Below are 13,572 nucleotides of genomic sequence, written 5' to 3'. Positions count from 1 at the left end.
GGACGTCGAGGACTGGTTGTCCAGCTTTGACCGTGTGGCCACTTTTAACCAGTGGGACGACGACCGAAAACTACGAAACGTCTATTTCTTGTTCCAGGACTCTGCGAAGACATGGTTCGAGAACCATGAGGCATCCTTTACGAACTGGGAAGCGTTCCGCCGTCAGTTGCTGGCTACCTTCAGCACAAACGCACGCAAGGAAAATGCCGAACTCGCCCTTCGCACCAGGTCACAGCAGGCGAACGAAAGGGTCGCTATGTTTATTGAAGACATGGCACATCTTTTCAATCGGGCTGACCCTGCCATGCCAGAGGCTACCAAGGTGCGCCACCTCATGCGTGGTGTGAAGGAGCAGCTCTTCGCTGGCTTCATACGCGACCCACCGAGAACCGTCGCTGACTTCGCTAAAGAAGCCACAGGCATGGAACGTTCCTTACAGGAACGCAGTGCGCAGTACGGTCGTCCGGGAAGTGTTGCGGCCAGCAACTATTGTGCGTCCCTGCCAGTCGCCGGGGACGACGCTCTTCGGGAGCTTGTGCGGGGTGTAGTTCGCGAAGAACTGCGCAACCTCCGCTTAGATGCTCCACCTGCCAGTGTTGCAGCTGTAGCCGATGCCGTCCGCGAGGTAATTCGGCGAGCAGTCCAGCCACCACCGGCACCACAGCCGGAGCCGTACGCCAGCAGCTACAACGAAGCTCTACGGACACCGCAACCGGAGCCGTACATCATGAGCTACAGTGAAGCTCTGCGGAGACCTGCGCCAGTTCCACATGCGTTCCGCCCTGCTGCCGAACAAACGCAGGGGTACTTTCCCTCCGCCGAGCTGCGTGACCCGCGCCCTGTTCGAAAAGCTGACGTGTGGCGCACACCCAACAACCGGCCACTATGCTACCACTGCGGGGAGCCCGGTCATATTGCCGCGAATATTTGCAGTGTTTATTCGTTTTTCAAATCTGCCGCGACACCACCTTATCGCTTTGTTTGCGACGCAAGACGCGACTAGATTTATCTCGATTGATCGCAGCCAGGCAAAGCTGATTCTACGTTGTTCCGGAATGTTCTAGTAACTTTGCGCCCTTTATCTCGAATGTTCGCTATCAGCTTTAAATTGAGCAAGGCCGACAGCGGCGGGCATTCTGTTCGACGACCGCCGAGCACGCTTGTCGCTTCGCCGCCGCCGAGTGATTCAGTCCATTTTGGGTGCAAGACAGCCCAATAAACAGTTCTTTTAGAAGACCCTTTCGTCCGTCTTCATCGCTGCTTCGACTGCCGTCACCACTACGTGACATCTGGTGGAGGTGCGGGGTAACTTCCATGTTCCGGACGCCCCCTTCAAGTCGTGAACCCAGCCCTGAGCGCTTCACACCCGAGGACGAACCAGCAGCTCAGCGAGCCAGCCGACGTCTCCAGGGAGAGGAGCCTGAGTTCGGGAAATTGCCGGACCGCACAAGACAGCGAAAAGACGCGGCTACGAGCATCACAACCTCGCCGAAGATGTCGACACCGATCATACTGCAGCAGCCACGGGTGCCGCCAACTTTCAATGGATCCCTAGGCGAAGACCCTGAAGAATGGTTGGATCAATTTGAGCGCGTGGCGTCATTCAACAAGTGGGATGATGCGGCAAAAATTGGACACGTTTTTTTCTCATTGGATGGCTCCGCACGCACGTGGTACGAAAACTACGAGTCGTCCCTTACGACATGGGAGCTATTCAAGAGAGAACTATTGAAGGTATTTACCAGTGTCGTGAGGAAATAAAGAGCCGAACGACTCCTCGAGTCCAGGATCCAGCTTCCGAATGAGCCCGTCCGCAGTTACGTCGAGGAGATGAAGCGCCTATTTCGCCGCGCCGACCCTGGGATGACCGAAGAAAGTTCAGTTTTTAATGCGCGGCGTAAAAGAACAACTCTTTGCAAGCCTCGTCCGCCAGCCGCCAAAAACAGTCGAGGAATTCATGCAAGAAGCCTGCACGATTGAGAAGACCCTCGACGTCCGAGCTCGGCAGTACAATCGTCTTTCCTCTGCCTGTGCAATCCGTTCGGACACGCCGGCCACCACCAGCGACAGCTTGCGGGACGTTATCCGCGAAATCGTCCGAGAGGAGCTACGCCGATTACTGCCATCCTCCCCACAGCCACAAGCATCGACTCTGATGGACGTGGTACGGGAAGAAGTGCAACAGGCACTTGGCACCCCGACGGCCACAGAACCCCAGGCCATGACCTACGCCGCTGCAGTAAGGACTGCTCAGCCCCAACGACAACCCCCACGTCCTCCCCGAGATGAGCCACTTGGTCCACGACGCCGCCTCCCAGCCCCCGCCCGCCCAGCCTATGACCGACCCTCAAGTCCCAGGAAATGCGACGCCTGGAGGACTTCCGACAACCGGCCGTTGTGCTTCCATTGCGGTGAGGCCGGCCATATTCTTCGTCACTGCCCGTACCGACGTATCGGTCTTCGAGGATTTGCCGTTAACGCCCCACGACCACGCTTCGGACAACGTCCGCACGAAATCGACGAGTACCTGCGTCGAGAAGAGTACACGCCGAACCGCTTTTCGCGCTCACCATCGCCGTCAACCTCGCGCTTTGCGTCGCCACGCCGCAGCTACGCAGCCGCGGTACGAGGAAGGTCGCCCAGCCCCCGTGGGGGAAACTAAAGGCAGCAACCTCTGGAGGTGAGGTTGCTCACGAGCTAAACGCCGAAGATCCTCCACCGACCACGCCCCATGAAGACGCTGCACCCGCGACGCCGCATGAAGAACCGACACTCGCTGCACCGACGCCGCACACAATGAGAACCTCGACCACGACGCAAGCTACCTTGAAATCGACGCCGCCACCCAGAGGAGCTTCGACCACACGCCCAACCCGTGACTCGCATACGCGACGAAGCCGTGATCCGACGCCGAGAGCGACATGCAATGCAAGAGCCAGGACCTCCGACCTAGAAGTGACTATCGACGGCCGGAAAGTTACCGCTCTAGTCGACCCAGGAGCCGATTACTCGGTGATGAATGGAACATTTGCTGCGCAGCTCAGAAAAGTCACAACGGCTTGGGACGGCCCACAAATTCGCACCGCTGGGGGCCACCTCATTACGCCATCAGGACAATGCACAGCGCGAGTGACTGTCAAAGGACATACCTATCCTGCGACCTTTGTTGTGCTACCGCAATGCTCCCGCGAAGTGATCTTGGGTATGGATTTCCTTAATGAGCATCAGGCGATCATCGACCTGCGATCCAAGCTGATCACGCTTTCGACGGACGAAGCCATCGCTTCGATGAAAACTCAGGAAAATCACGTTGCCCTAAGTGTCCTGGAGGAAGAAGTGAGCGTCCCACCCCGTTCAAGCGTTATCGTGACCGTAGGCGCCACGAAAGCCATAAACACTGAAGCCATCATCGAGGGGAACATGCAGTTGCTACTAGACCGAGGAATCAGCATCGCAAGAGGCATCGCACATTTCCGCAATGGCCAGGCCGAAGTACTGCTGACTAACTTCAGCGAAGAATACCGGCATATTAACAGAGGAACGACGATTGCTTTCTACGACGAAATATCTGACGTACGAGATTCCTTCGCCCTCTCCGACCCCTCCGCAGAAGATCCGCCTGACCAAGAGAACTCGCCCACTTTCGACATCAACCGAGCCCTGCACCGGAACAGACAAGACCAGATCCGCAATCTGCTTCAAAACTACAGTGAGTGCTTTTCGACATCGCCGAAGGTGCGACAGACGCCAATTGCCAAGCATCGCATTATAACGGATCAACACGTCCGACCTCTCCGTCAAAGCCCCTACCGTGTGTCTCCGCGAGAACGACAAGCCATCCGGGACCAAGTCGAAGAAATGCTTCGCGACGACGTCATCCAGCCTTCAAACAGCCCATGGGCGGCACCGGTTGTTCTAGTGAGAAAGAAAGACGGCGCACTTCGATTCTGCGTGGATTACCGCCGCTTGAACAACATAACAAAGAAGGACGTCTACCCCCTCCCCCGCATCGACGACACACTGGACCGCCTCTGCAACGCCAAATATTTCTCATCGATGGACCTCAAGAGCGGCTACTGGCAAATTGAGGTCGACGAAAGAGATCGCGAGAAGACAGCATTCATAACTCCGGATGGGCTGTTTGAGTTCAAGGTGATGCCATTTGGTCTCTGTTCCGCACCAGCGACGTTTCAGCGAGTAATGGATACAGTGCTGGCAGACCTGAAGTGGCAGATTTGTCTGGTATATTTAGATGACGTCGTTGTCTTCGCCTCGAACTTTGAAGAGCACCTCAAAAGACTTCGAACAGTACTAGACGCAATCAAGTCGTCTGGCCTAACCTTGAAAGCAGAGAAATGCCACTTTGCCTACGAAGAGCTGCTGTTTCTAGGCCACATCGTTAGCAAGGAAGGAGTACGCCCAGACCCGCAGAAAACAGCCGCTATTGAACAGTTTCAACCGCCGGCCGATAAGAAAGCAGTGCGCAGATTTCTCGGACTATGCGCATATTACCGACGATTTGTGAAAAACTTTTCGCGCATCGCCGAGCCCCTGACCCAACTGACGAAGGCAGACGTGCCGTTTAAATGGGAAGCGCCGCAAGCAGAAGCCTTCAAGGAACTTCAGCGTCGTTTACAGTCCCCACCGATCCTTGCGCATTTTGATGAAAACGCCGATACTGAAGTTCATACCGACGCAAGCAGCGTGGGACTAGGCGCCGTTCTCGTTCAAAAAAGTGACGGGTTGGAGAAGGTCATCGCATACGCTAGCCGTTCCCTTTCCAAGGCCGAGGCTAACTATTCGACCACTGAGAAGGAGTGCCTTGCCATCATCTGGGCTACGTCGAAATTCCGCCCCTACCTCTACGGACGGCCGTTCAAGGTGGTCAGCGACCACCACGCGCTCTGCTGGCTTGCCAATTTGAAGGATCCCTCTGGCCGACTCGCTCGATGGAGTCTGCGTCTCCAGGAGTTTGACGTCACCGTCGTTTACAAGTCCGGACGCAAGCACACTGACGCCGATTGCCTCTCACGAGCCCCTGTAGATGCACCGCCGCTGGACGACGATGAGGACGCCTTCCTGGGACCCATCAGCGCAAGCTCTTTTGCTCAGCAGCAACGCTCGGACCCCAAACTAAAAGGCCTCATCGAGTACCTGGAAGGCAAGGTTTCTTCACCCCCCGCTTCATTCAAGCGAGGACTGTCTTCTTTCTGTGTGCAGAATGAGGTCCTTGTGAAGAAGAACTTTACAGCGAACAAAACAGCCTACCTCCTTGTTGTACCTACTTGTCTCCGCGAAGAAGTTCTACAGGCTTCACACGACGAGCCGACAGCTGGACATCTCGGGTTTACTCGCACCCTCCGCCGCATTCAAGACAAGTATTACTGGCCCCGACTGTCTGCCGATGTCGCACACTATGTGAAAACATGCCGAGATTGTCAGCGACGAAAGACTCCTCCCACACGACCAGCAGGATTTCTGAACCCCATTGAACCTCCCTCAAGACCCTTTCAGCAGATTGGCATGGACTTGCTTGGCCCTTTTCCAACGTCAACATCTGGAAATAAGTGGATCATCATAGCGACCGACTACCTGACCCATTACGCCGAGGCGAAAGCCCTACCGAACGGAACAGCAGCAGAAGTGGCCAAATTTTTCGTGGAGTGCATTCTTCTTCGACACGGCGCCCCCGATGTGCTCATTACGGACAGAGGAACAGCATTTACGGCGGAACTCACGCAAGCCATCCTGCGCTACAGCCAAACAAGCCACCGGAGGACAACTGCATACCATCCGCAGACCAACGGACTGACCGAGCGCCTGAACAAAACCATCGCCGATATGCTCGCTATGTATGTCGATGCCGAACATAAAACCTGGGATGTCATCCTGCCTTACGTCGTCTTCGCCTACAACACCGCAGTGCAGGAGACCACCCAGATGACGCCTTTTAGGCTCGTCCATGGCAGGGATGCCACGACCACGCTAGACGCCATGCTGCCCAACGTTACAGAAGAAGAGAACGTCGACGTTGCCGCCTACCTTCAACGCGCAGAAGAAGCTCGAAGGCTTGCCCGATTACGGATCAAAGATCAGCAGCGGTCCGACGCCAGACGCTACAACCTACGAAGACGCAACGCGGAATACAAGCCAGGAGACCAAGTCTGGGTGTGGACGCCCATTCGCCGCCGTGGATTGAGTGAAAAACTTTTGCGCCGCTATTTCGGCCCGTACAAGGTTCTTCGTCGGCTGGGTGAACTGGATTATGAAGTCATCCCTGACGCAATGACTGCATCCCAGCGACGCCGCGTACGACCAGAAGTTGTCCATGTAGTCCGTCTGAAGCCGTATTATGCGCGCTAAAGGCCGCTGCATTTCCATGCTCTATTTTCGCAAGATCCGTTTTTTTTCCCTTACTAGTCGCGTTATTTGTTTTAATGCATCGGGTCGATGCTTGTTTGAGAGGGGAGTAATGCCGCGAATATTTGCAGTGTTTATTCGTTTTTCAAATCTGCCGCGACACCACCTTATCGCTTTGTTTGCGACGCAAGACGCGACTAGATTTATCTCGATTGATCGCAGCCAGGCAAAGCTGATTCTACGTTGTTCCGGAATGTTCTAGTAACTTTGCGCCCTTTATCTCGAATGTTCGCTATCAGCTTTAAACTGAGCACGGCCGACAGCGGCGGGCATTCTGTTCGACGACCGCCGAGCACGCTTGTCGCTTCGCCGCCGCCGAGTGATTCAGTCCATTTTGGGTGCAAGACAGCCCAATAAACAGTTCTTTTAGAAGACCCTTTCGTCCGTCTTCATCGCTGCTTCGACTGCCGTCACCACTACGTGACAATATCCTCCGCAACTGCCCCTACCGGCGGATGGGATTAAGAGGATTTCCACCGAGCGCACCTCGACCGCGCTATGGTGAGAGACAGCGAGACATTGAGTAGTACCTGGCCGATAATCTGCTGCCCTCAACGCCTCCACGACGCCAGTCTAGGTCGCCGTCTCCAAGACGAGTTCCACCACCCAGTCTTGCACCATCATCTGGCCAACTCAGAGGCACGTCTCCCCGCCGGGAAAACTGAAGACGGTGTCCTCTGAGGGTAGGACCGCCGCTGCCGCAGACAGTGGACAGCCTCCATCTGACAATTTTATGCGACAACCCCACCCGCCGACCTTAAAGACGATCCCACCGCCGACCTCACCGACGACCTCAGCGACGACCCCATCGACGACGGCACCAAAAACCTCGCCGACAAATTGTCAAACAATTGTTTCCGCCTCCGAAATTCTTGTTGCCGCCGATGGCTATGACGTATCTGCACTCGTCGATACCGGAGCAGACTTTTCTGTCATGAGTAGTAACCTAGCCGCAACCCTCAGAAAGGTTCTAACACCTTGGCATGGGCAGCAGATACGCACAGCTGGTTGCCATGTGGTAACGCAGGTTGGCGTCTGCACCAGCCGTATAAAGATCCGCGGTACAACTTTCACTGGCTCCTTCGCCGTACTACGAGAGTGCTCTAAAGAACTAATTCTCGGCATGGACTTCCTTAAAGAGTATGAGGCGGTCATCAACCTGCACGAGCAATTGGTATCGTTTTCGACACAGCGAGCCGTTGATACCGACCCCGAGCTGCACAGAGCACCATTACGCATCTCTGATGACCACACAACGATACCGCCGAGAGCAAGCAAGTTTGTCACAGTCCAGTGTGATACCAGCTCCGGTACTCGGGGCATTGCCGAAGCGAATATGTCGCTGCTACTGTCTCGGCAAGTTTGCGTTGCTCGCGCCCTTGTCGACCTTGTTCACGCGCGTACCACGCTCTTAGTGACCAACTTTAGTTGTGAACCCCAACATTTGACGAAAAACACGGTCATTGCCCATTTTGAAGACCTTGGCGAGCATGCCGGCCAATGTGCCTTATCAACAACGGCCCCCGAAATGGCTGAACAGGACACTGCAACAGCCATTAGGACCGACGTGAACCCTGACCTTCTGACCAATCAGAAACGCCGCGTGGAAAGCCTTATTGATTCTTTCCGCGACTGTTTTGCATCAACATCCAAGGTTCGCCAGACGCCAATAACTAAGCACCGTATTATCGTCGACAGTGACCAGAGACCGCTATGTCAGCGTCCTTATCGTGTTTCGTCGAAGGAGCGCGATGCTATCCGCCGCCAAGTTGCCGAAATGCTCCACGACGACGTCATACAACCATCGACGAGCCCCTGGGCGTCACCTGTTGTTCTCGTCGCAAAGAAGGACGGCAGCCTACGGTTCTGTGTAGATTATAGACGTCTCAATAACGTTACCAAAAAAGATGTCTATCCACTGCCGCGCATTGATGACTCATTAGACCGCCTCCGCCATGCTACCTACTTTTCGTCACTCGACCTTCGTAGTGGTTACTGGAAAATCGAGGTCGCCGAACGTGACCGAGAAAAGACCGCCTTCGTTACTCCTGACGGACTGTACGAATTTAAGGTGCCTCCTTTCGGCTTGTGTTCAGCCCCTGCGACGTTCCAACGTATGATGGACACCGTACTAACTGACCTGAAGTGGCAGTCCTGCCTTGTGTATCTCGACGACGTCGTGATTTTCTCCGACACGTTCGAGGAGCACCTGAAACGTTTGCGTGCCGTCTTCGAAGCAATTCGTTCTGCGGGTCTGTCTCTCAAGCCTGAAAAGTGCCACTTCGCATTTCGGGAGCTCAAGTTTCTTGGCCACATTGTGAGCGCTCAGGGCGTTAGCCCCGACCCAGAAAAGACCGCCGCCGTTGCTGCATTTCCCCGGCCAACAGATAAACGAAGCTTGGGACGTTTCCTGGGGCTTTGCGCCTATTATCGGAGGTTCGTTCAAAACTTCTCCAAGCTCGCAGAGCCACTGGCTCGCCTGACAAAAGACTCGGAACGCTTTTTCTGGGGCCAATAAGATCAGGAAAAAGCTTTCATAGAGCTTAAGGCCCGCCTCCAATCTACGCCTATCCTTGCCCACTTCGACGAGCAGGCCGACACGGAACTGCACACAGATTCCAGCAATGTGGGCCTCGGTGCGGTGATTGTGCAGTGGCAAGACGGTGTGGAACGCGTGATCGCATACGCAAGTCGCACTTTGTCCCGTTCCGAAGTGAATTATTCCCCAACGGAAATGGAGTGTCTCGCTGTTGTGTGGGCAATCACAAAATTTCGTCCATACCTGTACGGCCGCCCGTTTTGAGTCGTCAGCGATCACCACTCCTTGTGCTGGCTTGCGAACCTCAAAGATCCATCGGGGCGACTTGCACGGTGGAGCCTTCGGTTGCAAGAGTTCGACGTCACCATCGTGTATAAGTCGGGTCGGCAACATAGCGATGCAGACTGTCTCTCCCGAGCTCCTCTTCCGTGCCCACCAGATGAGTCCGACGACCATTCTGCTTTCCTCGGCGCTGTCACCACATCCGACCTTGCCCACCACCAGAGGGCCGACTGCGAACTGCTGCCTCTAATAGAGCACCTCGAAGGAACCGCTCCGTCTCCGCCCAGACTCTTCTCGCGCGGACTTTCGTCGTTTTGCTTAATAGATGGAGTCCTCTACAAGAAAAACTACGGTCCGACCGACACAGCGTATCTCCTCGTTGTCCCAACCGTGCTTCGTAAGGAAGTTCTCGCTGCATGCCACGACGACCTTTCTTCTGGCCACCTCGGTTTTTCCAGAACATTGGGACGCCTCCGCCACAAGTACTACTGGCCACGGCTTGCTGCGGTCGTCCAACGCTACGTTCGAACCTGCCGTGAGTGTCAACGACGGAAGGTACCACCGAAAAAACCGGCCGGCCTTCTGAAGCCCATTGATCCACCGCAAATCCCATTCCAACAACTCGGCATGGACACACTGGGCCCATTCCCGGTGTCCTCCATGGGAAACCGGTATATTGTTGTTGCCACGGACTACCTAAGCCGCTATTGTGAAACCAAGGCTCTTCCCCGTGGCACCGCGGCTGAAATTGCACAGTTCTTTGTTCACCACATCGTGCTTCGCCACGGCGCCCCCGTGGTTGTATTAACTGACCGGGGAACCGCGTTTACGTCGGCTCTTACACACGAGGTCCTCCGTCTTAGTGGCACCAGTCATAGAAAAACGACTGCTTACCATCCTCAAACGAATGGACTTACTGAGAGGCTGAACAAGACCATCACAGATATGATGTCTATGTATGTCGACGCTGACCATCGCAACTGGGACGAAATACTTCCCTACATCACGTTTGCGTACAACTCCGCCCTCCAAGAAACGACGCGCTTCACCCCCTTCCGTTTGGTGTATGGCCGAGATGCCCTGACCATGCTTGACGCCATGCTGCTCCCGGATTGTACCCCCTCGTCTGTCCCAGGCGCTGACCAATTCGTTCGCGATGCAGAAGCCGCTCGCCACCTTGCTCGACAAGGCATTCGCCACCAGCAGACAACTGACGCCCGGCGTTACAACCTCCGCCACTGGGAAGTGATTTACCAACCCGGCGAGCACGTCTGGGTATGGAGCCCTATACGTGTGCGCGGTCGCTCTGAAAAGCTTCTGCGGCGCTACTTCGGCCCCTACGAGGTGCTACGTCAACTCAGCGATGTGAACTATGAAGTGTACCCGCAAGGAGTTGTCCGGTCTTCTCGCCCGCCCAAGTCTGAAGTCGTCCACGTGTCCCGCATGAAACCGTATTACGCCCGTTAGCCCCTCCCGGAGTTCACATTCAGTGCTGCCACCACACGCCATCGCACTTTCGGCGTCTCCACACTCTTTATCCCCCTTGAAGGAGGCATCGAGGCGATGCCTCTTGAAAGGAGGGGGGCAATGCCACACTGCTCGCATTCTGCGAGTGCCGCCATGCGGCCGAGCGGTATTACTGGGCTCGTGTGGGAGCGAAGAAGAGGACGTTCCCGTTCGAACGCGCGCTGCTGGGTTTCTGGCCTTCGGATTAAAAAAACGCCCCTTTTCGTGCCGCCCTACGTTTGTCGGCGACAATATCCATCATATATGGGCATGACTGCACTAAGCCACCTGGTCGTGTCAGTGCAATACAACATCGTGGGTTGATGCAGCCTGGGACCAGACAGCCCCCAAAGACGCCAAATTTGAAAATGGCCATTGGCCATGCTGCTATATAAAGTACCTTACCGGCCTCGCTTTACATATATACATTAAAATTTTACAGCAATCTTTCACACGTGTACCAGCATCTAACTCTCAATTTTGTATTTAGAATATAGGCTTGGCCAGTATTTTGGTGGCATATTCAACCCAGCAGTCAAAATACAGCCTTTGTGCGTAAAGTTTCAAGACTGATTCATTTTCTTCTCTAGAAATGATTCCGAAAGGAAATATTGGTGTGTAGGCACTATATTTTCGGGGTAACCTGAGCAATTTACATGTAGAAAAATATGTTGTCACTGGTCGTCTGTGCATTCTACTGTGAGTGAATGTGGAGAGATGGACGCCCACCTCGAACAACGTGCAAACATAAGATTCTGTGTGAAGCTTGGCAAGACAGCCCCACAGACATATGAGCTCCTTCGTGACGCTTAAACCAATTAGACATTTTCGCGGGCGCAAGTTTTCGAGTGGCACAAGAGGTACGAAAATAGATGGAAATCCGTCTGGGCGAGCAACGGAAAGAGATCTTCGCAAAACAAGCCGATGGCATGCCGGCTGTGCAGATCCTTACTGAACTTGACATCGACAAAATCTTTTCCGCCCAGGCTAGCGTAGCGTCCTCATCCAATGATAATGAGTAAAGTGTGTGCAGGCTTAGTTGCTTGTACAGACGAAAAAAAGAAGCCAAAATGGATTATCGCGAACTGATCTTACCATCAAATGTCAACCTTCAGCATCGTTTTTGTGAATCGGTCTTACATATTAACGCACGTTCGGCTAAACATAAAGAAGATGATATCATCCTTCTTCTGCAGCAATTTTCTCTTAAGTTTGATGTGATAATGATGTCAGAGACTTGGTATTCAAACAATTGCCCTGTGTTGGAAATAGATGGGTACGAGACCTTTTTTCTTAATCGCTTAAACCGACGAGGTGGCGGTGTTGCGATACTTGTTTCGGCTCAAAAGAAATGTGAAATTTTGACAAATTTCAGTATGGTGACTGATGATTTTGAAATGCTGACAATTCAAAATAAAGGCAAGTAATTTCTGTTGTATACCGCCCACCAAACGGAAACATTATGCGCTTTCTAGATTTATATGAATCTTTTTTAAGCTTCGTCTCAAAAAATAACCTGATATTGGTTGGTGGGGGTGATTTCAACATCAATGTCTTAGAAGATAGCCATCCTGCACGTGAATTTAATATGCTACTGCTTTCGTATGGTTTCGCAAATGTAATTGAAACACCAACACGTATTACATGTTCCACATGTTCAGTACTTGATCTTTTAATAACAAACATTGATACTACCATAAACAGTGCAGGCACAATTTCATCCGACATCAGTGACCATTGCCCGGTTTTCCTTGCGCTATACGTAAATTCAATACCAAAAGAAAGGCGAAAGAAATGTTTCACTACTCAGTGCATCACTGTAAACAGTTTAGAGCTGTTCAAACAAGAAATATTATGCCAAGATTGGTCAATAGTAAAAACAAAAGGTAACGCGGATGATGCTTACAATGAATTTATCAAGCTTTTCATGCTTGTCTATGAAAAATATTTCCCATTAAAAGCTCATAAACGCACTAAAAGAGCGAGGAAGCCCTGGGTGACAAAAGAGCATCTAAAAAGATAAAAAACAAAAACCGCCTTTATCAATCCTTTTTACGTACACGATTGGATACAACTTTGAAAGACTTTAAAACCCTTCGGAATAAGCTGAATGCGGAGCTGCGGCGCGCGAAGTTTCCATTTTATGAACAAATCTTTGCTAATATCGCTGGACAGCGCACCAACGCTGCCTGGAAAATAATGAATAGTGTTCTAGGCCATGGAAACAAAAATTTCCCGCCAGATACTTTAATGATAAATGGCCATGAACTTGGCGGCAAGGAATCCGCTGACTACTTAAATCATTTTTTCATTAATGTCGCTGACCCAATTCAAACGGAAATCGACCTCACCGAAAACAGAAATCACCGAGACACCATCATTGACAGCATATTCTTACAGCCAACCGATGGGTCTGAAATCCACAGTAAAGTTATGGCTTTACCAAACAGCAAGGCGTTAGACGCCGATAATATTCAGGTAAGACCCGTTAAATACGTCTTGAGCATAATAACGGCTGTACTTGTACATATATTTAACTTAGTAATAGAGACAGGAAAATTTCCAGATGCAATGAAGATAGCTAGAACGTCAGTTGTCTTTAAAGGAGGAGATCGCAACTTGCCAACAAACTATAGACCTATATCTATTCTTCCAGTCTTCTCGAAAGCGCTGGAAAAAATAAGCTCTTTTAGAATAACTGGGTTCTTTGATAGACATAACGTTCTGAGTGACGCGCAATACAGCTTTAGGAAAGACAGGTCGACGGAAATGGCTCTATTAGCAATAAAAGAAAGTATTTTGCAAAACATAGAAAACAATATGTT

This window comes from Amblyomma americanum, chromosome 5 (assembly GCF_052857255.1).
Source record: "Amblyomma americanum isolate KBUSLIRL-KWMA chromosome 5, ASM5285725v1, whole genome shotgun sequence".
NCBI lineage: Eukaryota > Metazoa > Arthropoda > Arachnida > Ixodida > Ixodidae > Amblyomma > Amblyomma americanum.
Note: the sequence above shows the minus strand (reverse complement) of the source record.